The following is a 26,537-nucleotide window of genomic DNA, read 5'->3' on the forward strand; positions in this document are numbered from 1 at the left end:
ATCGTTGCTACACTGCACCCTCACTGGCTCATCTCCTCCCCGCAACCCTTCCATAAGGGGATGTCCAATTGCCTACAGATGGGCTTTGGATCTCCACACACCCCTGGTTCACAATGATATGATTTTTTTTTTGTTCGGATGATGCCTGATACCTGATCAAGAGCCACTTCTTTCTCTGCTATCTCTGTTGATTTCTTTCCAGCATGCTATACATGTCCTGGAAGTAATAAAATAGAGGTTAAATAACTATAAAAAAAGAATAATTAACTGAATTTTTATATTTCACCATTGAGTACTTGTCAATACAAACACAGAAGGGAACTCACTTATGTCAGAAATGGAGATACTAGTTTTCTCAAGGAGTCAATTATATGATAAATCAAACACTGTCTAAAGTGAAGCACAAAGGGGAGAAGGTTAAGCAACAAACATGAGCAATGGTGCACAGTTAAGTGGCAGAAAATAAGAGGAGAAGTTTGAGGGGTGAGATAAGGCAAATCAGCACCATGAAAACGTAAGGGGGAGAGAGTTACAGACAGCTCTGGAGGAAGGCCTCTGTCACCTTTCAACATCAGTGGGCTGACAGTCCTTGGAGATCGTGATCTGTGTTTGGCATCAATCTACCTCTGAGTCTAGGATGTTCTCAATGCAGGGGCCCTGTGTGCTTAAGACATGCTCTTCTCCTGGCTCTTGTTCCTGGTGGTCGTTCAGTTTGCTTCTTTCTCCTTTTATCTCTGATAACATAAAAGGTGCTGCAGGCCACACCCAGGGAAATACTATTCGATCAGATCAAGCTGTGACCTGCATAAGATTGTTGAATGCCACCATCACTCCCTTTCAATTGACTGATATCAGGTCACATCATGGGGATGATTGCATACCTGCCAAATTACATTATTATACAACTGCCAAACCACTGGGAATCAAAATGTAGCTAGACTGGCCCATATTTTGGAGAGACACAATTAAACCATGACAACTTGAAAGTTTAAAAACTTAGATCTAAGAAACTCTTGGATAAATAGAAATAATAGGTATCAAGAAAACAAGAGCCCTACACAGACAATGTGGGGCTGTGAGAAACGTAATACTCAGAGGGAAATGTGCAGTTTATATTTATTTACTAGAATATTACAAAGATTAATTCCTATTTTATCTCAAAGAGACAAAAGGGCTAACAAAATAAACCTGGGGGATGTGGAGAAATACCATTATTATAGGTAAAAAGATCAGTTAAAACCAAAGGTGATTTTGTAAAGACCTAACAAATATATTTTTAACTATTAAAATAAAGAAAAGGTAAGTGAGAAGACTCAAGTACCATTAGTGGAAAAGGACACATAAAGTCCTGAAGGCTTTACTCGTCTTCAGGAAACCCGTGATAGAATTCTACGCCATCCATGACTCAACAGTCACCCTCTACTTGGGGATGGTGGCTCTTCTTCACTCACATTCTTAATGCCTTCCAACAAGGGAGGCTCATCTCCTGGCATGACCTCTGACAGCGTTTTGCTTCTATTCACTAGGTTTTCAATATCTGACAATGTTTCCATACTAACTGTACTGGCTAATTCCTCTGCTGAAAGGTATTCATGTTGAGTGAGCCTGCTGGTATCGAAATGCCAGTGGCATCGGTTACAGCATCACAGCAACAGACAAATCACCACAGTATGACAAACGGACAGACAAGTGGTTGCAGTTGTCTGTGTGTGGAGTTATTTCTGGATTCTCTATTCTGTTCTATTGTTCTATGTACTTTTCATTATACCAGTACTAGGTTGTTCTAAATACTGTGGTTATGTAATATATTTTGAAAGCAGAAAGTGAGGACTCTAGATGTGTTCTTCTTAAGAAATCCTGGGAGGCTTCTGAGAAGATGGGGACAATGTAGAGACACCTGTCTGCAGTTCCTTGTGAGTATCACTGGAGATGCAAGTGCGGAGGCCCATTAGGGGATTCAGACCTAGCCCTGGTCTCAGAGCACACTGGGGACCTTTGAATTTCCCCACAGTTGGCTCAGCTGTGCATGCCACAGTATGACTCCCCCTGGGCTTCCCCATGCCTGGGAACCGAGCACTGAAATCCCTGTAGTCTCTCAGCACTGGTGGTACACAGCTGGTCCCTGGCTCTCTCAAGCCCCGGAGACCCCTGTGTGCCTTGTTTCCCTGAAACAGCCCCTTGCTCACATGCCACTGTCCCCTGCATTACCTGCCCCACAGACCAGAGTGCCCTGATTCTTTGGGATGCTCCACCCCACCCCATGCCCAGCGGTTCACCCAGGCCTGTGTTGCTGCCAGCACACTCTTCCTGAGCTGCCAGCCACCTACTTGCACCAACAACTGCTCATATGTTCCTGCGCCACCAGCTACACACACACTCCTGCACCATCCACTCCTCACCCCACTGGCCACTTGCACATTCCCATGGCACCAGCTGCTTCCATATGCCCATATTGCCCGCCACCCACATGAACTCCCTCCCCCTTCTCCCAGCTACTTGCCAAAGCCTGTTTGTTACCTGCCCTAGAATACCACACCGCCGGCCACCTGCGATTCCCATGAGGGCAGCCGCCCACATGAACCCATGCCTCCAAATACCCACCTGCTTCTGCCCTGCCAGCTGCCTGCAGGTACTCCCTCTGCCTCCCCCAGAATCTTGCCTGAAACTGCTCCAGCTTACAGACCACTCTTCATGGGCCACTGGCCACCCACATGTGCCTGAGCTACTGGCCACCCGCTCCTCCCATGCCTCTGGCTGTCCATGTATACTCCTTACCCTCCCCCTCCACCCCCTTCCATGGCTTGCTCAAGTCTGGATGCTACAGACCACTCTTCCTGTGACTCTGGCCACCCCCATGCTTCTGAGTCACCAAGTGCACACACTCCCTTCCGCTCCACCCAATGAACTCTCATTAACCCATATGCTACCCATCAGCATGTACCGTGTGGCAGGACATCCTCTCACACCCTTGCCCTGGTGCTAGGAGGCAGCCAAGAATACACTGCCCCTTTAGGGATCACAATGTCATCTTCCTGGTCATCTGGAGGCTCTGGACACTGGAGACCTCTGGGGCCAACAGATCTTAATCCAAATTGGTAGAATCCCATAGCTGAGCTTCTGCATATGCCTCTATAACAAGGGTGCAGTTAGGCTCTCTAGATAACCCCACTTTTTGAGAAAGAGACCCAGTCCCAGTGAGACAGTAGACTCAGTTCAATCCCATGGTGTATCTGACTCCAGATAGTTCTTAGACTTGTTCTTATTGGTTTCTGAGATAGAAAACACAGGGTTTTCCCCTGCACTGTACACACCGCACACAATGTACCACCCCAGTTACTTGAAAATGTCATGCAAACAACAACCCGCATCAGCAACCACTAAAAGAAAGCAAGAGAAACAAATTTCAATGTCTGAAGAGGACCTGAGCCTAGAGATGTACATAGAAGAAGCAGACGTTGAGCCACCATAGAAAGATATCTTCAGAATGCTGCTTAGAATCATACAGGATATGAGGGAATCAGTACAGAAAAAGGATGAAAAAAATAGAGAGGATAGAGGCTACATACCAAAGGGAAATACAAGATTTAAGGGACAATGCAGCAGAAACAAAGAAAACAGTAAAAGTTTGGAATAAGTTGGAAGAAGCGGAGAACCTGGTGTGGATCAATGAGGAGGACCACCTGCGGGTCATCTCCATGCAGAAGGGGGGGAACATGAAGGAGGTCTTCACCCGTTTCTGCACTGGCCTCACCCAGATTGAGACACTCTTCAAGTCCAAGAACTATGAGTTCATGTGGAACCCTCACCTTGGCTACGTGCTCACCTGCCCGTGCAACCTGGGCACAGGGCTGCGGGCGGGAGTGCACATCAAGCTACCCCACCTGGGCAAGCATGAGAAGTTCTCCGAGGTGCTCAAGCGGCTGCGGCTGCAGAAGCGGGGCACAGGCGGTGTGGACACGGCCGCTGTGGGTGGGGTCTTCGACGTCTCCAATGCGGACCGGCTGGGCTTCTCGAAGGTGGAGCTGGTGCAGATGGTGGTGGACGGCGGGAAGCTGCTCATTGACATGGAGCAGGGCCAGCCCATCGATGACCTGGTGCCCGCCCAGAAGTGAGCCTCCGCCGCTGCCACTTCCTAACTTATTGGAGGGCTCGCGTTCCCCGTCCCCCCGCTCCCCCCCGCACTGGCGGCCCAGCCCTTAGCCCTGCCCTAGACTCCTGCATGGCCTGTCGTAGAGTTTATTTTTGGATTGCTAAAATGTCGCTGATGCTGAAATAAACTAGGGTTTTGGCCTGCTTAAAAAAAGAAGAAGAAGAATACAACTAATGTAAAAGACAATCAAAAAGCATAATTAAAGAAGTTGCAGAAAACCCAAAAAAGTGAACAATGCTATGAAAATAAACAATATCCAAATAATTGGGATAATAGAGCAAGATGTAATAAAGAAATCAACAGCCAAAATAGCAAGGGAATTCCTGGAAGAAAATAAAGGAGGACACGACAATCTTCCAGGAAGCAGAGAGGACACTAATTAGACTGAATTCCAAGAAGAACACACCAAGGCATATAGTAGTTAAATTATCCAACTTTGAGGAAAAGGAGAAAATCATAAGAGCAGCGAGAGGGAGAAAATGCAGTCACCTATAAGGGTAATCAAATAAGAATATGCTCTGACTAATCAGCAGAACCATGAAGAAGAGAGAATAGAGTAGCATCTTCTGAAAGTTAAAGAGAATAAGTGCAACCTGAGAATCCTCTATCCCAACAAAATCTCCATCAAAAAAAAGAAGGTACAAGAAGAGTCTTATCAGACAAGGAAAAATTTAAAGAATACATTAAAAGAAAGAACCCCAGCAAACTACAAAATTCAATGTCTAACTCACTTTGGATAGAAGCTCAACATCCACAGAACACACCATATAGTGTAGCACTATCCAGGAGGCATTGTACCGGAGGCAATGCCCAACACTTCTTTAACCCGATGGAAACAAGAAGGCAAGGAGGAATCCTGCACACATATACAACACAGCTGAGGAGAGAAGTAGGAAAATATCTAACACACAAGGTACAGGATGGCAGCAAGAAATCCACCGATGTGTGTAATCACTCCGAATGCTAATGGTCTGAAGTCAGCTAGTAAAAAGAAAAGGCTAGCAGACTGGATAAGAAAACTCCAAAACCCATCGATCTGTTGTCTGAAAGAGACGCATTTCAAGCTCACAGACAAAAAAACAGGTTGTGGGTCAAAGGATGCGAAAATTATACCAAGAGAATGGCAGTATACTAAGAGAATATTAAAAAGCAGAAGTTGTGATTCCAATCTTTGACAAAAGCAATCTCAAGGTACAGGACATAAAAAGAGATAAGCATGGACACTATATGATACTTAAGGGATCAGAAGACTAAGAGTCCATGAGCATAATGAACATATACACACCCAGAGAGACCCGTGAAATTCATCAACTAAATCCTCTAAAAGATGAAAAAAGGAATGACAGGACCGACAGTTATAGTAGCGGACTTCAAGACACAGCTCTCAAGAAAGACAGAACAGCAGGAAAGAAGCTCAACAAAGGGGCTACAGAACTAAACTTCACTCAACCTGGTATGTTCAGAGCTCTCCTCCCAACTGCAAAAAAAACCACGCACATTTTTTAAGTACAAACAGTACATATTCAAAAATAGATCACATGTTGGGATACAAGTCAAGCTTGAGTAAATTCAAACATAGAGCAGCAGTTCTCAACCTGTGACTTGCGACCCCTTTGGGGGTCAAATGACCCTTTCACAGGGGTCTCCTGATTCATAACAGTAGCAAAATTACAGTTATGAAAATTACAGTAGCAAAATTACAGTTATGAAGTAGCAACAAAAATAATTTTATGGTTGGGGGTTCACCACAACATGATGAAGTGTATCAAAGGGTCGCGGCATTAGGAAGGTTGGGAACCACTGATATAGAGGTTACACAGACTTCATTCTGTGACCACTATGCCATAAAACTGAAAATCAAGAAAAGAAAGAACAAAAATTAAACAATAAATGAAGGGATAAAGAAACACTGGTACATACACACAACAGAATACTACGCATCCCTTAAAAATAGTCATGAAACACCTCATCTCGTGGAAAGAGTTGGAGGATATTATGCTGAGTGAAGTAGCCAAGCACAAAAGGTCAAGTACAGCATGAGTCCACTGAGGAAACTTCAAACAGCAGAATGGACATAAGCACAAAGTGAAATTCCCTGAGGACCAGATATTCTGGCAAGACCCACACTAGAGGCAATGATTTACACGTTATCAACACCAGATGCCTATAGCACTTGTGCTGAAAGACATCCCCATATCCCCTTACCCCTTTAGGGCCAAAGAGGTGTGGGGGAGGAATAACAACAGCAATGGGGTGGGGACACGGTCAAGGTACAAACCCACTCAGGGGAGGGTCTTCTTTATATCTCATGGGAAAGGGAGAGTGAGAGTAGACCTCATTCCAGTGTGCCAATTCATGAGGGCAACGTTCCTCCTTGGAGCAGCTCATTTCCAGAGATGACTGCAGGGTTGGCCTCAGCTCAAGATGTCCTCTCCCTAGATGACAGTGCTACAGAGGACAGCCCTGAGGATACAGTTTAGGGAGAGTGGCTGCTCTGACCTGCCCACCTGGGGTCAACCAAGATGGGAATGCAACAGACCAGTGATGGGAGGGAAATCACGAAGCCCCCAATGAATCCCAAATGTAGTCTTCTGACTTGGGGGGCAGCACCTGGCAGTCCATCTGAACTGGTTAGGGATTACTTATAAGGCGGTCACACTGAAAGAATAAAGGCGTAACTGAGGGAGGGGGGAGGGAGAGGCGGACCTAGACAACTCCATCCCTTACTGTGGGAATAGCAACATGGTCATATAGGATGCTCACCTTTCAGACACAATTGCTGAAGACTAAAAGAGTGTATGTGTTGTTAGGTAAGCGGGACCTGACATAGGTAAACCTACAAGACATGGGGATTGGATTGATGGTTTTTTAGCATGGTCTTCTTTCTCTTAAACATAGAGGTATTCATCTGCTCTATATCATGATTCCAGTTAGACTTGTGATTATCTGTATATTTTTTGTGTATATTATCTATACAAGATACTCAGGAGAAGCAACCTTATGGAGACAGCCACTGGACCGATGTTTCTGGGAAGAATGGGTGGGGAAGTGGGGTGTGGGAAAATGAGAACAGGAAAGAGAGTATATGCAGACAAGTTTTTTATTCTCATATTTAAGCACCTGCGTGGGGGGAAGGTTTCTAGTTAGAGGGAGGCCTTTACAGTTGTGAGCTGGAGATAAGTCCCAACCACATTCTCATAATTAAGACTAAACTCCTGTGATAATGCTAATTATAAGGTGCTGCTTGCAAGCACATAGGTGCTACTATAGATGCTGGAAGGTTGTCTGCCATCAGAATAAACAGACCCTATCGTCTGTCCCACCCTAAGTAGCACCCAATCCCATGTGATAAGGATCATAACTGGTTCCTCTGGAGAAGAGCTCAGGGACACCTAAGGTCAAGTCAGCTCAGAGATGACCAAGGCTGGGCCACCACCTTCACTCTAGTACCTACTCATCTGTCACTTGTGTGCCTCTAGCACCTCCCCTTCCTATTGCTGTATACCCCTCGCTTGTCCCCCTACTATTACATTTATGCCTCTAACACAATTCCTTCATGTTATACATGTGCTTACTGCAGCTTGCAGTCTCAAGGTTATATAAGTATGTGAGAGGATGTGTTGCTCTCATTCTGGTTCCAGTCCTCATGGAAGAGGTGAGCCCTGGCATGCCTTGTCTGATGTCTCTCTAATTTACCCCTCAGTTACACAACTGCCCCTTGGACCCACTCAGTTGTGGGGAGGCTGGTCCCCACAGAGGGGGAGCGAGGGAGTCAATAATGACAGGTACAAGAGAATAGTAAGTGTTCTAAAACTGTCGGCAAGGAAAATGTTGCTTTTCTTGTTTTATTAGAACGACTGAGTAGTATCTGAGGGGAATTACTGAGAGATTAAAGATCGGTAAATAGAACCGTGGGGTAGAGGAGAAATGCATATATAATTAGATAAATATATATGTATTTGTTTAAATATGTATATGTATGCATATGTAATGAGGAAGCAGATGGACGTTGGACTTCTACTTAAATCTTGCCTCATTATAAGAATGTTTTGTTCTAATAATGTGGCATTGTATAATACTCACCTTCCTGACACGATCACTGAAGAAAAGCAGGGTACATAAGCAAATGTGGTGAAAAAGATGATTATGCCCGGCTATCAAAAGAATATAGCATCTAGGGTCTTAAAGACCTGTAATTAAACAAGCAGCCATCTAGCAGGGAAGCAACAAAGCTCACATGGAAAAAGCACACCAGCCCATGTGATCATGAGGTGATGATAGGAAGAGGTATCAGAAGGTCAAAAATACACAACCAACTCGATGTGAAGAGGCGTGGATGCAATAGAGATCCAAAATCTACCTGAAAGCTAACTGGACAGACCCTCTCAGAAGGACCACACGATACAAGCTATTTATGAAAAGTCAATAATCAACATCATAGTCAATGGAGAAAAGACAAAAACAATCCCACTGAAAAAGGGGACCAGACAAGGATGCCCCTTGTCCCTATTGTTTTCAACACCATACGGGAGGTCCTAGCTAACAACATAAGGCAGAGGAAAGACATTAAAGATATCTGCCTGAGAAGGACCTTGGGCCTCCACTCAAACACTCCCTCATTGCATGAATACCTTCTTTTATTAAATTGGAACTCTATGATGCTCACTCTCCCGACACAACGGCTGGAGCCAAAGTGGGTGAACAAGTAAATGTGGTGAAGAAAGCTGATGGTGCCCGGCTATCAAAAGAGATAGTGACTGGGGTCTTAAAGGCTTGAAGATAAACAAGCGGCCATCTAGCTCAGAAGCAACAAAGTCCACATGGAAGAACACACCAGCCTGTGTGATCGAGTGGTCCCAAAGGGATCAGTTACCAGGCATCAAAGAACAAAAAATCATATCATTGACTGCACACCTCCATGATAGGATCGCTGAAGACAAATGGGTGCATAAGCAAATGTGGTGAAGAAAGCTGCTGGTGCCTGGCTATCAAAAGAGATAGTGTCTGGGGTCTTAAAGGCTTGAAGGTGAACAAGCGGCCATCTAGGTCAGAAGCAAAAAAGCCCACATGGAAGAAGCACACCGGCCAGTGCGATCACGAGGTGCCAAGGGACCAGGTATAAGGCATCATGCAAAAAAAACAACAACGATATAAGTGTGTGTATATATGTGTATATATGTGTATATGTATATATATACCATATTAAATGAAGGGGGAAGTGCAGAGTGGAGACCCAAGGCCCAAGTGTCAGCCAATGGAGATCCCCTCATAGAGGGGCTTAGGAGAGGAGATGGGTTAATTAGGGTGCGAGGTAATACCAATGAAGAACACAGCTTTCCCCCAGATCCTGGATGCTTCCTCCCCCCAACTACCATGATCCGAATTCTACCTTGCAGGACTGGATAGGGCAGAGGCTGTACACTGGTACATATGAGGGCTGGAGGTACAGGGAATCCAGGGTGGATGATACCTTCAGGACCAAGGGTGTGAGGGGCGATGCTGGGAGAGTGGAGGGTGAGTGGGTTGGAAGGGGGGAACTGATTACAAGGATCCATCCACATGTGACCTCTTCCCTGAGAGAGGGACAGCAGAGAAGGGGGGAAGGGAGACTCCGGATAGGGCAAGATATGACAAAATAACGAGGTATCAATTACCAAGGGCACATGAGGGAGGGGGGAAAGGGGAGGGAGGGGAAAAAAAAAAGAGGACCTGATGCAAGGGGCTTAAGTGGAGAGCAAATGCTTTGAGAATGATTGGGGCAGGGAATGTATGGATGTGCTTTATACAATTGATGTATGTATATGTATGAACTGTGATAAGAATTGTATGAGCCCCTAATAAATTGTTAAAATTAAAAAAAAAATTTTTTAAAGAAAATGATTAGGGCAAAGAATGTACAGAAGTGTTTTATACAATTGATGTATGTATATGTATGGATTGTGATAAGAGTTGTATGAGCCCCTAATAAAAGGTTTTTTAATTAAAAAAAAAAAAGATATCTGCCTGGGAGAGGAGGAGGTGAAACGATCTCTTTTTGCGGAGCACATGATTCTATACATTGAAAACCCCAAAAGCTCCCTAACAGGAATACTGGCAGTGACAGAGAAATACTAGTCTATTGGATTGCTGTATGCATCATCCAAAAACACAGAAGAGGAACTCAAGAAGGAAGTACCCTTCACAATAGCAAAGAACAAACTGAAATATCTAAGGATATATCTAACAAACCAGGAAAACTACAGAACCTTACTATAGGAAACCAAAAGCAACCTCCACAAATGGAAGAATATTCCATGCTCATGGATCCAAAGACTCAATATATTAAAGTCTTACCCAAGGCATTATGTAACTTTAACACAATCCTGATTCAAATACAAACAGCCTTCTTCAAAGAATTGGAAAAACTGACCACCAATTTCATATGGAGAGGGAAGAAGCCCAGAATTAGCAGAGAACTCCTCAAGGAGAAGGACAAAGCTGGAGGACTTGCCTTACCTGACTTTAACATCTACTAGACAGCCACAGTGGTTAAAACAGAGTGGTACTGGCATAATGTCAGCTACACAGACCAATGGAAAAGAACAGAAAACCCAGAAATAAAACCACCAGCATATAGACAACTGATCTTCAGCAAGGGCCAAAAAAGCATCAAATAGGAGGTGGATGCCCTCTTTAATAAGGCGTGCTGGAAACAATGGCTATCTACCTGTAGAAAAATGAAACAAGATCCTTACCATTCCCCATGCACACGAACAAACTCAAGGTGGATCGCAGACCTAGAAGTAAAACTACAAAATACCAGGACCATCAACAAAAGAATCAGGACAAACCTAAGGTCCTTGGCACAGGGAATGCATAGGCTAACTATAATAGGGAGGAGTACACACAGATGAAGCTGAAATCAACAAATGGGATATACTAAGGATAAAACACCTGTGTGCATCAAAAGATTTCACCAAGAGAATAACAAGAGAACCCACAGACTGGGAGAGGATTTTTAGCAATGACACAGCAGACAAAGGGCTTATTACTAAAATCTACAATATCCTCCGAGCCTGCAAAAAAGCAGAAAACAGTTACCCCCAAAGAAAGTGGGCAAAAGATTTGAACAGAACTTTCACTAGGGAGGAGACCTGAAGGGCCAATAAACACATGAAAAAAATGCTCTTGATCATTAGTCATCAGAGAAATGAAAATTATAGGAACAATGAGATAACACCTAACACCCGTGAGGATAACCCAAATCAGAAAGCAACAAATGTTGGAGGGGATGTGAAGAGCTAGGAACTCTCCTCCACTGCTGGTGGTCATGTAAATATGTACAGACACTGTGGAAAGCCATCTGGTAATATTTAAAGCAAATGGAAATTGAGTTACTGGATGACCCAGCAATCCATCTACTGGCATCTACCCAGAAGAGGTCAGAAATAGACAATGACCATCATCTGCACCCCAATGTTTATGGCAGCACAATTCACAATCTCAAAGAATTAGAAACAACCTACGTAAATTTCCATCGATAGACAAGTAGATCAGAAAACTCTGACACATACACACAATGGAGTACTACGTATCACTAAAAAACACTGGTGTTTCCATGAAGCACATCATCTCGTGGGAAGAGTTGGAGGAAATTATGCTAAGCAAAGTCAGCTGATCATAAATGAACAAACACAACATGAGTCCTCTGAGGTAAGTATAATCAGCACAGTAGGTATAGAAGAAAAGCCACTTCTCTCACACTATACGGGTTGAGGTACAGGCAGTCGGGCAGGGAAAAGGCCAAACCCAAGGATCTACATGTCATTCCAACACCAAGAAGGAGAAAGGGGTAGGGGGAGAAAGAAAGGGGGACAGAGACAATGACACTGGGGGAGCAGGACACTAACACCCCCCAGGGGGTATTGTTTATGTCACCACAGAAACAAGAACATACATGCAGACTCTACCACAGCGTGGGAAACCTTGAGGGTAACGTAACCACATGGAGCAACTCATGAACAGAGTGGGGTACGGGCCTGGCCCCAATCAGAGCCAAGTTGATCCTTTCCCTAGAAGTATGTGCTCCAGAGGACAACACTAAACCTACAGGTTGAGGAGAAGGGCCATCCTGCCACACTCACACGGAAACAAGCCAAGAAGAAAAAAGGGAGTGTGAGCGTCTAGACCCCATATGGGCACACCAAGGCCTGAAGAGGACTGACGTCCCTTCACAGAGCTGCTAAGGCACAGAGAATTCAGTAAGGGCCCTATAATTGTGGATGCAGTCCTATTGAGTTTCTTTGTCATACTAATGAGGCCGTGCCAGTGTGAGGTGTGTCCTAAACCTGAACGTCTAAATGAGATGAAGAGCAGCAGGGACACAGAGCAGCAGCGGGAAGATAAATGCCCCACGAACACCACCAGAGACCAAGGAAGGACAGAGCAACAGAAGCTGCAAGACAAGGCTCTACCCCCCGAACTAACAGAGAAAGACTTTGCCCAGCGTTGGTGCCCTGAAGTTGGACTCCTAGGTTTCTGAGCTAGGAAAAGACAGATTTTCTGTTCTTTAAAGCCACCCACTAGTAATACTTACGTTACGCAAGTACTAAGAACCTGTCTTTCTCAGACACAACTCTTCTTATCCAGCAAGAGTGAGGAAGCAAGGACGTTCTTCCTTTATGCCCAAGGCCAGGGTGTGAGGACTGAGAAGCCCCTGTCAAGTTCACAAGTTTACTAACATGCTCCTTCCCTATCTGTTTTGCTGGGAACAAAATGATGAGAAAACATGTTCAGATGTACAGCACTACACACTTAGTATTTATTGAGCCTACCCACCTACCTGCCATTAAGATACAGAAAGCAATCTCCATAAATATCTGTTATTTAATAAAATGTCAAACATTTATTTTATAAATTTATAGTAATTATATGAAGTGAACAAATATTTATTTAAATATCAACATCTACTTTAATTAGAACCAAATTCCCATCGCTATGTGGAAACTTGAAATCTAATGGCTGACACAACACAAACTCCCAGTGATGACATGCATGAGAAGAGGTGGTACTGTGGACAAAAGCACTGTCTCTTTAAAGTTTGAAGGTCTTCATTTGCGGTAACTTTCCTAATAAGCACCCAGCAGAGAAGCAGCATGCTGTGGGATGGATTACTGGTGTCAGAATAGGCTAACAAAGGGTGCAGAGTGGCAGTCTGCTGGTGTGGAGTAGAGTTCTCCGTATATTAGTGAAGCCAGAGGTCAGACATGTTCCCCAAACCCATTCCTCAGTAGACATCCCTTCTGCGCTCTCGCTCTCTCTTTTTCCATTCCCCCCTTTGCTAGAAGTGCATTCTGAATCTGTTAGTGCTGCACAGCTTGGATCTACCCTTCTTTCTTAGCGCCTTGGTGTGAAGGAGCAGACCACAGCAGGGGGAAGTGGCTGTGCGAATCAACATGAGTGATGCACTGTAAAAGACAAGAGGAGACTCCAAGGCAATTAGTAGAGCAGGAAAAGCTTGAATACAAACATAAAATTTGGCATCCATTCATCAGCCGACATTCAACCAATGTGTATAATACGGGCCCTCTTGCCTGCTTGCTCAGTGAGTGGGTCAACAACTGCAACTTGCTGACCTGGGCTTACACTAGTAAAGGCTCTGCATTAAGAACAAGAGACCCGGAATTAAACCTGTGTGGCCACTTGATAGCTGCGTGCTCCTGTGCAGGTTGCTTAGCTGTGCCTCGGTTTTGCCTTTTGCAATATTGTACCATTTAAAATAACTTCTATGATACATAATTGATATGTGTGAAATTGTTGGACAAATCCCAGATACATAATCTTCAAGCAAACACACTGCCATCAAGTTGATTTCAAATCACAGTGACTATGTAGGGTTTCCAAGATTCTGTGTATTTGTGGGAAGAGACAGCCTCATGTTTCTCCCATAGCACAGCTAGTGGGTTTTAACCACTGACCTTGCAGGTAGCAGCTCAATATCTAGTTCGCATATTGTTGTTGTTAGGTGCCATCAGTTGGCTCCGACCCACAGTAACGCTCTGCACAACAGAATGAAACACTGCATGGTCCTGCACCATCTGTACAGTTGTTCCTTTGCCTGAGTCCATTGATGCAGTCACTGTGTCACTCCATCTTGTTGAAGTGTCCTCTTTTTACCACCTTTCCACTTTGGCAAACATGATGTCCTTCTCCAGAGACTGGTCTCTCCTGAAAATATGTCCAAAATCCATAAGACAAAATCTTGCCATCCTTGCCTCTAAGGAACACTCTGGCCCAACTTCTGTTTGTCCTTTTTAGCAGTCCATGGTACTTTCAACATTCATCTCCAGCACCATAGTTAAAATGCACAAATTCAAATAAATAAATAAACAAACAAACAAATAAAATGCACAAATTATCCTTCAGTCTTCCTGATTCGGTGTTCATCGTGTATATGATGCAATGGAGAATACCCAGGCTTGGATCAGGTGCACCTTAGTCCTCAAGGTAACATCCCTGATCTTCAATAACCTAAAGAAATCTTGTACAACAGATTTACCTAATGTTCCTCCTCTTTTGATCTCTTGCCTGCTGTTTCCATGAGTATTGATTTTGGATCCAAACAAGACAAAAATCTTGACAACTTCAACCTTTATCCATGTATCATGATGTTACCTATTGGTTCATTTGTGAGGATTTGAGTCTTCCTTACACTGCGTTGTAATCCACACTGAAGGCTACGATCCTTGATCTTCATCAGCAAGTTCTTAAATTCTTCACTTTCAGCAAGCAAGGTGGTGTCATCTGCATACCACAGGTTGTAATCAGCCTTCCTCCAATCCGGATGCTGCGTTCCTAATATAACCCAGCTTCCCTGATGATTTGTTCAGCAAACAGACTGAGGCAGTATAATGAGAGGATACAATGCTGATGGACACCTTTCTTGATTTTAAACCCGGCGGTATTCCTTTGTTCTGTTCACACAAATGCCTTTTGATCATGCCCGAGTTCTGAATGAGCACAATGAAGTGTGCTAGAATTCTCTTTTTTTTTCAAGGTGATCCACAGTTTATTATAGCCCTCACAATCAAACAACTGCACAAATGAAGCACAAGTAAACATCTTTCTGGTGTTCTCGGCTTTGAGCCACCCACCATCCATCTGAAATCAGCAATGATATCCCTTGTTCCACACCCTCTTCTGAAACTGACCTGTACTACTGGCAGTTCCTTATCAATGTACTGCTGTAACCACTGTTGGATGATTTTATGCGAAGTTCTACTTATGTGCAATATGGATGAGATCATTCTACAGTTTGGGCATTCTGTTGGGTCACCTTTCTTTTTCTTTTTTTTTTTTTTTTTTTTGGTGAGGGGTGGGGAGTCACCTTTCTTTAGGCTGGGCACAAATACGTATTTCTTCCAGTTGGCCATGTAGCTGTACTCCAAATTTCTTGACTCAGATGAGTGAGTGCTTCCAGTGCTTCTTCAGCGTTCTGAAACATTTCATTGGGTGTTCTATAAATTCCTGAAGCCTTATTTTTGGCTAAGGTAGTCAGTGCAATTTTAATTTCTTCCTTCAGAACCACTGGTTCTTGCTCATATGCTACCTTTTGAATGGTAAAATGTCGGCTAGTTCTTTTTGGTAGTGACTCTGTGTACACTTTAGTCTACATAAGTGTCCTGTAAATGTTGGCTCTGGAGGAAGGTTCTTGTCTCCTTTCAATGCCAGGGGACCTGGTGTCCCCTGGAGATCGGCATATGTTTTGGAATCACTCTAACTATGGATCTAGGTGCTTCTCAGTACAGAGACATCCAGGTCCAAAGGACGCATCCGCTCTTGTCTCTTCTTCCTCGGTTAACGTTAGTCACATCCCTCCTTCTCTTCTCACTCCTCTCTCCTTTTATATAAAAAATGATGGGGGCTACCTTCTAGAGAAAGTCCTCTTCATCGGAGCAGGACTGTGACCTGGACTAAGGATGTTGCTGCCATCCTAAACAACCTTACAAGTGATTGGCAGATTATATTATGGAGAATGATTACATCATTACTCAGCTCTCAGATTGTATAATTATGAAAGAGCCAAACCGTGGAGAATCATGACAAGGCAAGTTGACATATATCTTGAGGGGAAACACTCCAATCCATATGAGATGTTATAACAGTTAGTGTTTTGTGTTATATTAGCTGGGCCAGGATTTTCACTGGTTTGGCAGTTAAGATATAGTAAACTTCCCTACGATGAGATCTCATCAGGAATGTGGCCCACTTCCAGCATAAACAGATGTTTTGGAAACATTTGGTTCCTTTTTACTGAGTCTGGACCCTGCATCTGGCTTTTCTTCTGACCTGCCTATCTTGAGAATGATCATCATCCTGTTAGCCTTAGAGTCATTCGCCTTTGAAGCCAGAAGTCTACATCTGACCTGTTGAACGTGAATTCATTAGCCCCTACAGCTACATGAGCCAGGAGAAGCCTCCAACCGACATCTGACCCACACACTTGGAACTTGCCCACCTCAACAACTATGTCAGCCATTTCCTTGATATAAACGTCTTTGTATATATTCACATATAACCTTCCCTGGTTTTGCTCCTCTAGAGAACCAAGCCTAAGACAGATGTCAATATGTCTCTTCTAGCATAAAAATGCTCTACACTAGTATTGTGAAACCATTATAAAAAGTGTTCTATACTAGTATTAAACTAGTACTGTAAAACCATTCCATACCCAAATATTTGTCTCCAAGACCCTGGGCTCTGGGTCCTGTAGGTGTCCTCTCACCCATCTTAGAGGTCTCCGTGGCTCTAGGCGCATTCCTAAATGCCCTGTTCTTTTGCTTACCTGTTCCTTCTATGCCTGTTCTATTTTCCTAGAGTATAATGACAACACTCTAGGCCCAAATTTCTTGTCTGAAAAATCAAATCTCCTTATGTGGTACTTACATAATCTGGTATCAATTTGGGACTTGAGAGGATTAAGAGTGAAGGAGTAGAGTCTTGTCTGTCAATCGGATCATAGCCAATGAGGCCTGTGTGTGAGCATAGCCTTCCCCTGAGGAGTCTGGGAATTCCTGCATTTCCTCCTTAGAGGTGGGAAACTCTCTCAGCTGACTCCCTGAGAAATGTAACAGCTGACAAGACACATGGAACTATGCTAGTGCCCTGATCTTGAGAAGCCACGTGGAGAACCCTGCCAGTGTTGAGATGCTTACACCACCACTGGATCCACTTCCCATCCACTGGCCTGTGATCTTCCTGCATTTAGTGTCATTGTATGTGTTTCGTGAGTTCGAAGAGGACTTTATAGATTGGTATTAACATATGTGCTAATATCGGACTTATGGACTTGATCTGGACTGGGTTAGGACATTTCCTCAATATTCAATTGCTCTTGTATATAAAGCTCTGTCTTATACACATGAGTGTCTATAAATTTGTTTCTCTAGTCTACCCGGACTAACACACCTTATTAAACTGTAGGGAGGTCTGATGGAGGGAGGAAGTGGAGCTATTTGGCCCCCAACAGGTTCTCCAACTATCAGAAGGAGGGGACTTGTGTGATCCAACGAAGGGAGAGGTTCTTCTAGGAGGTTTTGCATGCCACAGTTCCCACAAAGAGGCCTAGCCTCAAAGTTAGCAATTAACCCCTAGATGAGGAAATGAGCAGATGGTCTGGCTCTGGAAGGCATAGTATTCTTGCAGAAATGCCTTTCCCCATAAACCTGCAGGATATCTGAATCGCTGAGAAATCAATTAGGTATGTGCTGTTAATTAGTTTGCCTTGTAGAGGTTTCCTGACTTACATAGTGCCTAGTATTTAAGGGCAACAAGAATCTCCAAAGTGGGGCTGAATTTTGAGTTCAATTCTTTCTCTCTTTTAAACTATTAAACCACAGCACCAATGGTGTATCATACACACACACACACACACACACATTCAACCATCTTACAAGCATCAACCCGCTTAAAAATAATATTTCCAAACATTCTACTCTGCTTAACAATTCTTTGATTTTCTATTCATTGGCCAGCTATCCCAACCCTTCTACTTCCCTCTCAACAGATGAAATAAACTCCTGCCACACAAAGGGGGCAGAGATCACTAACCCCAAACTCCCATTTCTCTTTCTGCTACCACTTAATGCCTATAATAGGACAATGAAACCCATAGAGCAACAGGAGAAGAATCCTGTATGTTGGCCAAAGGGAAAAGCCCATCCAAGCAATCTGGAAATGATCACTGGGTGTGATGAAGGCCCAAAGAAAAGTTGTTTATCATCATCATTAGCCGAAATTAAACATTTCCTTCCCCCATAATGAGCTCAGAAGCAGCACGCATGTAAGGGGGAGGGGAGGGGGGGAATGCCACCAAGGGATTCCAGCTAAAGTGAAATGCTGGCATGTCTTTAGAATTTCTCATAGCCTTGCTGTGTTAATCAGGGTAGACTAGAGACACAGATCCAAGAAGACTCATATGTATATAAGAAAGAGCTTTATATAAAGAGCAATTGTACATTAAGAAACATTCCAGCCCAGTTCAGATCACGTCCCTAGGTCCAATATTAGCCCATGTCGATTTATAGACCATAAATTCCTCTTCAGACTAACGCAGCCATGCAGTGATACTGAATGCAGGAAGATCACAAGACAGTGGTGATGGAAGCATCTCAGCACTGGAAGGGGTCTCCATGTGGCTCCTTCAGCTCCAGGGGTCTTGCTCTATCAGGGTAGCTCCATGTGGCTTTTCAACAGGAATGTGTAACAGAGAGTGTATGGCTCTGGGCTCCAGAGAGCTATTTATCTCCATAGCACCTTCCAATGAGGTCATCAAGATGAGACCTGATTGACAGCATAAACTCCACACCTTCACTCTTAATAGTCTCAAGTTGACACCAGATTATGTAACTCCACACTTGCCTTTGCTTTTTCTTTTCTCAGCCTTTTGTTCATTCATTTGGCCAGTCATTACTGAGACATTCTATTGATGCACTCTCCTAGGAAGTGAAGAAATTGCAGTAGTCAAAATGGGCCCAAATTCCTATTCTCGTGGAGCTTACATTCTGGAGGGAAGTAGAGATAATAAATGAATAAGGTCTGTGTTATGATACTGTTGTGTCCCATTGAATCAATTCAGAGTAGAACTGCCCCATAGGGTTTCTGGGGCTGCAATCTTTATGAGGGCAGGTGATCAGGTTTTTTCTGCCAGAGTATGATAAGTTTGAACAGCTGACCATCTGGTTAACAGCTGAGCTCTTTCCCAGGCTTCTTTATACTGTACAATAGAAAATGGTGTTGGCTAAGCAAACACAATAGGAGAATTGGGGCCAGAGGAATCCTGGTGGGCAGGGGAGTTGTTACAATAACAAATAAGATAACTAGAAGATGTGTTTGAGAAGATAACATTCTGGCTGAATGATTAAATTGCATGATGTGTGGAGTATATGCCAATAAACCAGATGTCTATGAGGAAAGGAGTCTTAGCAGAGAGAAAATCAAGTGCAAAAATCCTGCAGCAAGAGGTGGCCCGATCCATGCAAACAACAGCAAAGAGCCAAGTGCACCAACGGTCAGAGATCAAAGAGGAGGGATAATGAAAGGCACGTCAAGGTAGTTCTATGAGTCTGGCTTCTTTTTTTTTTTTGAGAGTAGGATGGGATGCCATTGGGAATTGTGAGCAGAGAAGTGTCAGATAGAATGCACAGTACACCAGGTATTGGCAAGCGCTGTGGAGAACATCGGCTGCGAGGACAGGAAGCAGTTAAACAGCAGGAGGAATGTTGTGGTTAGTATTTTGATCTTTTCCATCCCTTTCCCTTGCTGACTCAACTGATTCTACCGGACTCAGCTCAGATGGCACTTCCTCCACAAAAGCCTTTTCTCAAATTCCCCCTTCGGCCCCACCTCCCCCCATTTGGCTAGGAGCAGCCTCTGCTGTGCTTTCAGAGCCGCCCAACGGCCTTTTCCTATAGCACTCGGCACGCTGAACTGGGAAAATCTGTTTGCTGCACCTTTAGTCCATGCTCAACAAATGTCTGTAACAGAAAAGAATGGATGGGAATGAGAACCGGGGGGGGGGGGGGATGAAAAGAGAATGGAAGTAAAGAAGAGAGTCCCCAATATTGGCTGGAGCTAGAGGGATGCCACTGGAAATACAAAGGAAGAGACATGTACGAGAGACACTGTGGAAGTAAAATGAAAATATTTGGCAACATTGTTAATGTAAAAGTGGCCCAGGAGAAAGATGAGTTCATAGATTCTAGTAACTGAGAGGCCTAAAATAGAAACTTTTGGGGAAGAACTGTCTTTGAAAGAGTGTCTTAGGATGGCCATCTCTAATTCATTCATTCATTTCCAGCCACCTTTTATTGGGTTTTTTCTAAACTGCATTCCCTGTGCTAAGTGCTAGTGGCACTCAGCTAGATAAGTCAAGAGCTCAGAGGGTAGATGTGTGAGACCATTCGATGCAAGGCCACGACTGAACATGAAGGACCTTTGACTCCTAAGTCGTTAATATGGCATAAGGGAAAGCACATGAACTTCTAAGTCAAATAGGCGTGGGCTCCACCTGGGCACCGAAATATCCAGGACTCCCAAGAAACTGTTAACCCCCTAAGCTTTAACCTTTCACTTCCAATGTGAGGCGATCCAGCCAATGAGACAGTAGCTGTGAAAACACCTAGAACTGTGCCTTGGGATACTAGAAGTCTTACTCGTGTTGTTTGTCTGCCTCGTCTCTTAATCTAAAATCAACCTATGAAATGTTGCATCACAGGGTCCAGGGATTTGTGTCAAAATTTTCCTCAGACTTTTGTATCATTGTCAGTTCAGAATTCCTCAGTAATGTTTGTATTATAATCTGCAGTGACGGTTTAATTTTCCAGGAAAAAAATTATCTAACTTCAACATCTGGAGACCAATGTATTGTGACTAGAAGACCATCAAATCATCTTTTATATTCCGTTTTGGTCACTGGTTCTCCTAGCTCTCATCTTTGTAACTACCACCAAATAACCGGGTAGGACTGCAAATATAAGGGGCTTATGACCCAGAATGGGGTTGGATAATTTGCTAATATAAATAAGGTGCATGGTACCCTTGTCAGGGTAGGACTGTGCAAGGTAGATGGGACCTGATCATGAGGATTGGTCAGAGGCAGAAAAAGGATCTCACTACCACCTAGAAAGAAGAGCCAGGAGTGGAGCACACGCTTTGGAGCTGGGATCCCTGCACTGAGTACTTCCCCAGACCAGGAGAGCCGTGACCTGGGTGATGGCAAGCGATGGCTAGAAGCAGCAGAGAAACAGCGGCAGCAGAAGCACCAGAGCCAAGAACCTGGCACAAAACGGCAGTGGTCTCCATGGATCATGGAGTGAGAAGGCAAGTGCCCACAGCCTGGAGGCGTGCTGGCAGAGCGGGGAGCCTCGGGGCTCTTGGTAGAGGAAGGTTTGCCATGTCACTGAGCTAGAGCCAAGCGCATTTTGGCAGCGCCCACCCATTGCCATCAAGTCGATTCTGACTCAAAGTGAGCCTGTGGAGCAGCGTAGAGCAGCCCCTGTACATTTCCAAGGCTGTTATAACCCTTTACAGGAGTAGATAGTTTGATCTTTCTACCAAAGTGGGTAGTGGTATGAAATTGCTGGCCTTGCATTAGCATGCCCACACATAACCCACTACTCTATCAGGGCTCCTTACAGGTCGAGCTAAAATACCCTTTGTAACACTTGCCCAAACACAGCAGGAGTCAGGCAGGGGGGTCAAAAGACAAAGAGAGGCTTGCCTGCAAGCACGACTGAGAAGAGGCTTTCCTGACAAAGAACTGCACATATCCTCAGCGTTTCTGGACCTGCTGCTTCCCCCATAAGCCCCCTCCATAATTGTGAATAATGTGTCTAAATTCTATGTGGCCATTTCAATGAACTATTGGACCCCGCAGAGAAGTAGAGAGTGTCACCGTGGGAGGTGCAGTTACTGTCAGAATTCTTTGGAACGTTGGAGGGTGGAGGCACGTCTGACCTCCAGCTCCTAAGACTCAGCCGTCAGATCTTCCCTCCTCCATATGAAGCTAGAGCAAGTCAGATACATCTGTCATTTCATTTCTATGACAGCCAACTTATCATGATACTTTCAAGTGTTGTGCAAACTCCCAGCATCCACTGAGTGCTCATTATAATCACAAGAAATGAGAAATGTTTCTATTGGCTCACCAGCAAACTCCTGTGTAAGGACAAAGATACGTGTTCAAAGAACTGGTACGCTGTCATTGAAACAATTCTTCCCTTCATGCCTGAAAGTCTTACCTGATAACATTTACTGAGATTTAGCCACATCTAGCACAGAAGAAATTTGGGGTCAAAAAGAGAAGCATGTACAAGTAGCATAGCATATTGTACAAAAGTACTTAACGTAAAAATCCTTAAAATGGCATGTGTGTACCTAGGCTGTAAATGAACCGTGTGAATCAGATTCATCACTACATAGATCACGTCGATCTTCTCTTAATTGCACTACCTCCATTCTTGAGTCAAATTGCTTTCTTTACAAGTCATGATCAAATACTTTCATTAGTTCCCATTTAAGTGATTCTGGCTCAGGAAGACCCCAGGTGTTGAAGAACGAAGCTGATCCATAGGGTGTCCTTGGCTGTCATCATTATAGAAGTCATTTGCCAGGCCTTTATGCCGCAGCACTGACGGATTGGAACTGATAACCTATGGGCTAATAGATGAGTGCCATAAGATGCACCACCCAAGATGCACCACCCAAGAGGCACCACCCAGGAAACTTACAGCAAAATCAAAGGTGCTTTATGAAGCCTGGCTTCCCTCACATCCCTAAAGGCATTATTCTCTCAACGGGTCTCCTAAGGTTCCAAGACAGCAATTGGCTTTTAAATGTCTTAATTATTATTAAGAGTGCACACTGTATGCAGGGCCAGCCAGCATAATTCATCTCACTTGCCTGTTCTTATAATCTTGGTTAAGACAGACTAGTAGACTCAGTTATTTCTAAAGATGAAGCACACCAATAAACCCCTGAGCCCTTACTGAGATTTGTATCATAACAGGGTGGGTGGGTGTCCAATATTCTCTATATTTAAAATGTTCCCAGATTCATAGTGATGATCAAGGAGCCATCATAATGAATGGCTGCGTTAATCTGGAAAAGCTAGGTTATGCAGTAACAATGTCAAAATATCAAGAGCCTCACACAACACGCACGTTTCTAACTCGGACAGGGTCCCTCACTGATTCACAAGAGTCTGCTCAGTAACACCACCACGAAGTGGCTCAGTGATCCAGATTCTTGGTGCCACTTCCAGAGCTATGCTGCAGAAGTGTTGTTTTAAGCCACTAAGCTTGTGGCATTTTGTTCAAGCAGCAGTAGGAAACTAATACAATGGCCTTTGGGTTTTTTCATATATATTCCTTTTTTATTATTAAAGATTGTTATGGGGTTTTTTTAATACATTTATTGGGGGCTCTTACATCTCTTATCACAATCCATACATTCATCCAGTATATCAAGCACATTTGCACATAAGCTGCCATCATCATTTTCAAAGCATTCTCTTCCCACTTGAGCCCCTGATATCAGCTCCCCATTTCTTCTCCCTCCCTCCCCCACAATGACCTCTGTTGTACTAGTTTGGACAACAATTCAACTCAGTTCAGTCAGGGCTTATTTACAGGGTCAGATCCCATGCAAACTGGATACCTAGGGTATCATGTGTATCACTACCAGGCAACGCTCACACCTTCCACACACCGACCTGCAGGAAGCTTTGCTCTTTCTAGTAGGCAGCTATTCATTAATATTAGATTCGGCTGCATATGCTCAACCATAAAAAACACAAAAACAAAACTAGAAAGGAGCCCTGGCTAAAACAAGATAGCGGCTCATTTTCCCTTAGAAGAGAACAATCAGGAGGTGGGCAATCAAGAGGCGAGATTGTGGCCCCAGGGAGGAGGGCAGCCCATGCTCTTGCAGAGGGTCAGTGAAAAAGAGAAAGATGCCAATGAGATGGATTCGCACAGCAGCAGCAACAGTGGCCTCAGAGCTCACAGCAGTGGTGAGCACCGCGCGGGCCGGCAGAGTTTCCTCTGTGTGTAGCAGGGCCACGATGAGTTGGAAGTGACTCAGTGGCAACTAACAACCACAACATAAATGATTCACTAAAAGAAGAGAAAATGGATTCATCCAAATGCCCAGAAATGGTAGAGCACTGTTGTGGTAAACACACTGTGTTTCTCAAAACAGGCAGTGAGTTTGAACTGCTGGCCTTGTGGTTAGCCCAGTAAATAATCCATTACACCATCACAGCTTTTATTTTACCCAAATGAGTGGCAAATTCACGTCCGATTTTATCTTGCCCCTTTGTGAAGCCTTCTGTAACAATCTGGTATCTCCTCTCTTAAATTGTGAACTCTCCCACTCTGCCTCTCCCACCCCTCCCCTCCCCCACCGCAAAAAAAAAAAAAAGTACCAAGTTGCTGAGGCCATGATTTCCAGTCCTGTGTGACTATCTCCCACGTTAGGATGTGTTGTAAATGCTAACCTCAACCTGTGGTTATGATTAACAGGATTATTTATATCTTGCCTAAGATTAAGCCTCAGGATGAGGTTACTTTAAGAAGGATTTGGTAGTGTTTGTTATTTTAATGATACAGGGTTACTCAGAACACAGCCCTGCTCTGATGTAAGAGGAGATACCCTCTGGAGTGGCTAGGGGGTGGCTCTAGGGTCTTACCTTTTGTCTTACAAAGGATAAAAGAAGAGAAAAATATTGGGGACCTGACGACCATCAAGAAATAAGAGCTGGAAGTAAAGTGTCCACTGGACCCAGGGCCCCTGCACTGAGAACCTCCCAAACCAGGGGGGAAATTGATAATCAAGATATATGGAAATCCCCAAGGGCTGCCAGGCCCACAAATGTTGAAAGAAGATAAGGCCCTTCTTCTAGAGCAGACAGAGAAAGCCTTCCCTTAGAGCTGCCTCCCTGAATTTGGATTTTGAGCCTAAATTGTGAGAACAAATTCTTGCTTATCAAAGTCATCTATTGGGGCACTTCTGTTATAGACACACTAGATAACTAAGACAAACAAAATCCATGCATGCCTGGCTCATGCGAATGCCTGGAGCCTCGCATACCAGAGTGAATCCTAAACATTTGAAGCGAATGAATGCTCTTTTTCAATGACTCCCCATGTGACCATGTCAACCAGCATGTAATAAATATTGTGCATGGCAGGCACTATGTTAGGTATTCAGGATAAAAACATTTTAAAACCACAGACCCTTACCTCAAGATGTCTGTAATCTTGTAGATAAGACAAATATGAACAAATAAATAGCATTCAACATCTAGGAGCTAGACAGGAAGGATAATCAAGGACTTTTGCCCTGTTGCCAAACGAACCGGAACACTCCGCCTGCTGTCTTCCTCAACCAGCCTGGACGTTCTCCCTGCTCCTATTATTTGCACATTATGGGCGTCCGCACTCATCGTCCTCCCTGGCGCTTCACGCTGAAAAGACACGAGGATCTGATTTCCCTAACCGAAAGAAATTAGAGAATTTGTTATTTCATCCAAGAGGCAAAAAATGAAAGAGGCATTCATTCACCATTTGTGTCACTGTGCCCCCCAGCATCAAGAATGATGTCACCACACTCCTTCCCCTGGGTCCACACTCAACATCCAGCCACCAGCACGTGAAACTCTGCTGGAGTGAGAGTTTAGATGGTATGTGGCATGATGCGGTAGGTTATTTTGGGGGGTTGGGAAAGTTCACATTTGTTTTTTACGTATAAATTGATAAAGGAGCGCTTAGGGGCACTTGTGGGTAAGCATTAGACTGCTAAATTTAAAGGCGATGGCTTCTTGGCTTTCTGTCATTGGGCTTACAAAATGTTTCATAGAAATGCTCTACTTTCAGATGACAAGTGAGACTGATGCTTTCTTTGACCACTGGCCCAGAAACACGGTCTGCCAAGGCCAAGGCCAAAACAGTACTTTCAATGGTTCCATTTCTTTACACAGAGGGAGAAATGACACGATTTGAACCCCAGTGTGCTAGACTGGATACTCTAGAGAAGCAAAATGGAGGTATATGGAGAGAGAGAGAGAATTTTATATCAAGAAAATGACTCCCACAGTTTGTTGTAGAAGTGGTTAAGTCTAGTCTGGCTCAAGTCCATGGGTCATATGTTAAGCAGGAGACTTTCCTGATTCATGTAGGTGCTGGGCTGACGGACCTGGAAGCAGGGGCAGGGGCAGACGAATCCAAGGTCAGCAGTCAAGTTCATGACTGCAGAGTCAAATTAATCCAAGGTTGGCAAACACTATGGTAGGCTGTTGATAGCAGAGTTGGGGGTGTCAATGATTCAGAAGAGGGGGAAGCCTTCACAT

Source organism: Tenrec ecaudatus, chromosome 1 (assembly GCF_050624435.1).
Source record: "Tenrec ecaudatus isolate mTenEca1 chromosome 1, mTenEca1.hap1, whole genome shotgun sequence".
Classification (NCBI taxonomy): domain Eukaryota; kingdom Metazoa; phylum Chordata; class Mammalia; order Afrosoricida; family Tenrecidae; genus Tenrec; species Tenrec ecaudatus.